The sequence below is a fragment of the Lynx rufus genome, unplaced genomic scaffold (assembly GCF_022079265.1).
Source record: "Lynx rufus isolate CCGP_SWC_20201006 ecotype Redwood Valley unplaced genomic scaffold, mLynRuf1.p SCAF_18, whole genome shotgun sequence".
NCBI lineage: Eukaryota > Metazoa > Chordata > Mammalia > Carnivora > Felidae > Lynx > Lynx rufus.
The window spans coordinates 2,501-5,000 of NW_025814832.1; the positions used below are offsets into that span (position 1 = coordinate 2,501).

Consider the following 2,500-nt stretch of genomic DNA (forward strand, 5'->3'; position numbering starts at 1 on the left):
CGGGAGCCGCTGCGGCGTCCCCCGCCGTCCCTGGCGTGCCTTCGCCCTCCTCTCCACCCCCGCTGGCGCGCTTCCCCACCCCCCTCTGCGCCTCGCCTCGCCTTCCCCCGCGGAGGTGGGTCCGAGGGTTGGGGGGGTTCGAGTGTGTTCCCCCCCGCCTTCTTCGCCTTCGGCGCCGGTCGTAACCCGGTCGCCGCGCCGCCCGCGCTGGCGCCCTGGCCACGGCGCGTCTCGGGATGCGTGGCGTGGCGGCGGGTCCCCGTGGCGTCTCCCCGGTCGGGTTCTCGCCCGTCCCGGGGGGCCTCGGAGCCTCGGCTCACGCGGGGCGCCCCGCCGCCCGCCGCCTCCCGCCGCCCGCCCTGGATGGCTCTCTGCTCCGTCGGGGGGGGGTCCGTCCCCCCAGGCCCGTCTTCCTGCCTTGCGCGCCTGTCTTCTCGCCCTACCCCGCAGACCTTTCCCCCCCCTTCCTTCCGCCCTCCCTTCAGGCCCCGGGTCCGGTCCGGGTCCGGCTTTCCGTCTCCTTCCCCGCCTCCTCCCCGAACCGCCACCCCCACGCCCTTGCCCGCTCGTGCCCCGCTTCCCGCCGCAGCCCCCCCCCGCGGGGGGGGGCCTGGGCCGCGGGTGCGGGGGAGGGGACGGTGAGGGTTGGTCGGTGCCACGGGGAAGGTGTGCTCGGAAGTGAGGGTGGGGCCGGGGCCGGTCGGCCCCGGTGGCCCTGGATGGGAAGGGAGAAGAAGGGGTCGTGTGGGGGTCGTGGGGGGGGGGCGGAAGCGAGGGGCGTCGGGCGGCGGCGGTCTGTGGGGGCGGTTAAGCCCCGTCGGAGCCTCCGTCACGGGCCGGCAGCGTCGGGGCTCTCGGTTGCCCTTTGTGGGGTCCGGCCGCGGCCCCGGGGGGGTCGGCGTCGAGGTGGTTGGCGGTGTTGCGGGCGCTCCCTCGTCCCCCACCCACCTCGCCCGCCTCCACCCTGTCCAGGTACCTAGCGCGTCCCGGCGCGGAGGTTTAAAGACCCTTGGGGGGTCGCCCGTCCGCCTCGGGTCGGGGGCGGTCGGGCCCGTGGGGAGCCGTGGAGGCTGGTCTTCCCGTGTCTCCTCCAGACTCCGCTGCCCGCCCCCCGCCGCGCCCCAGGCCGGGGTGCCGCCGCGCTTGCGCCCACGCCACGGCCCTCCCTCCCCGGTTGCCGGGAGGGGGCTTGCCCGGCGGCTGCCGGGTGGTGCGTGGGCGTGTGCGTGTGCGTGCGCCCCGTGTCCCTTGGGTGTGTGTTGGGGGGAGGGGACAGGCGGGAACCCCCTGGGCGCCTGTGGGGTTGTTCCGAGCTCGCCCCGCGCGTCCGCGTGGCGGGGCGGGCTGCCGGACTTGCCCTGTCGTTCCAACCCTTCCGACCTCTCGGAGTCTGGTCTCTGTTGTCTCTTGCTGGCCGGCCGGAGGCACCCTTCGGGGATGTGCTGTGCCAGGTTGGGGGGGCGCCCCTTTTCGGGGTTGGCCCTCCCGGCGATCACAAAAACTCGTACGACTCTTAGCGGTGGATCACTCGGCTCGTGCGTCGATGAAGAACGCAGCTAGCTGCGAGAATTAATGTGAATTGCAGGACACATTGATCATCGACACTTCGAACGCACTTGCGGCCCCGGGTTCCTCCCGGGGCTACGCCTGTCTGAGCGTCGCTTGCCGATCAATCGCCTCCCCCGGGTGGGTGTCTCTCCCGGGGGTAAGGCGCGGCTGGGGGTTCCCTCGCAGGGCCCGCCCCGCCGGCGCCCGCCCCGCCCGAGGGCGCCCCGCCACGCCCGCCTGCGCGGCGGTACGGTGTGCGGGGTCGTCCGCGGGCCGGGGACGGGGTCGTCCTGGCCGCCGGGCCCTCCGTCCCCCTAAGTGCAGACGACGGTGGCCGCCGCTGCCGCCCTCCCTCCTTCCTCCTCCTCCTCCTCCTCCTCCCCGCCCCCTCCCCGGCCCCGTGTGTCCGGTCCCCGCCGCCTCCCTCGGCCCCCCCCCCTCGCCCCCGCCTCGCCCCGCCGGGTCCGCTCGGCGGTGGCGCGCGTGTGGGACGTGGGAGGGCGTGGGACGGGGGGGGGCTGGGGGCCGGCGCCCGTGGGGCGGTGGTGGGGGGTGGTTTGGGGGGGGAAAGGTGGGGGGGGGGAGAGGCTGAAGGCCGGTCGCCGCCCGCGAGAAAAGGGAAGGGCGAGGAGAGCTCGCGCCTGAGGGCCGCGGCCGCTGCCGCGGTCCCTCTGGGGGAGATCCCTCGTGCCGCACGCGGTCTTTGGGATCGCCGCCCGGGTCTCGGGAGGGTTTTGCGGTGCCCCGTGCCGCGCGGTCCCGTGGGCCGTCGTGGGGGGTTGGAGGTGCGGATCCGGAGCGCCGTCGGTCTCGCCGCCTTGCCCCGGGCGGCGACCGCGGCGGTCCGGCCGTGGCCCCCTCCTCTCCCGGTCCGCGGCCGTGCGTCCGGGGCCCGAGCCGCGGCCCCGCCCCCGCTCCCCGCTGGCGATCCCGGCCCCCTTTGCCCTGTCGG

The 2,500-nt window shown here is 76.5% G+C and overlaps 1 non-coding gene across 1 annotated transcript; it reads left to right on the forward strand.

Moving 5' to 3' along the window:
• The first annotated feature begins 1,508 nt into the window (after positions 1 to 1,508).
• Positions 1,509 to 1,661, forward strand: LOC124513698 (5.8S ribosomal RNA). The gene has a single exon (XR_006962517.1). It is a non-coding gene; the product is annotated as a 5.8S ribosomal RNA (ribosomal RNA).
• The last annotated feature ends 839 nt before the right edge of the window (positions 1,662 to 2,500 follow it).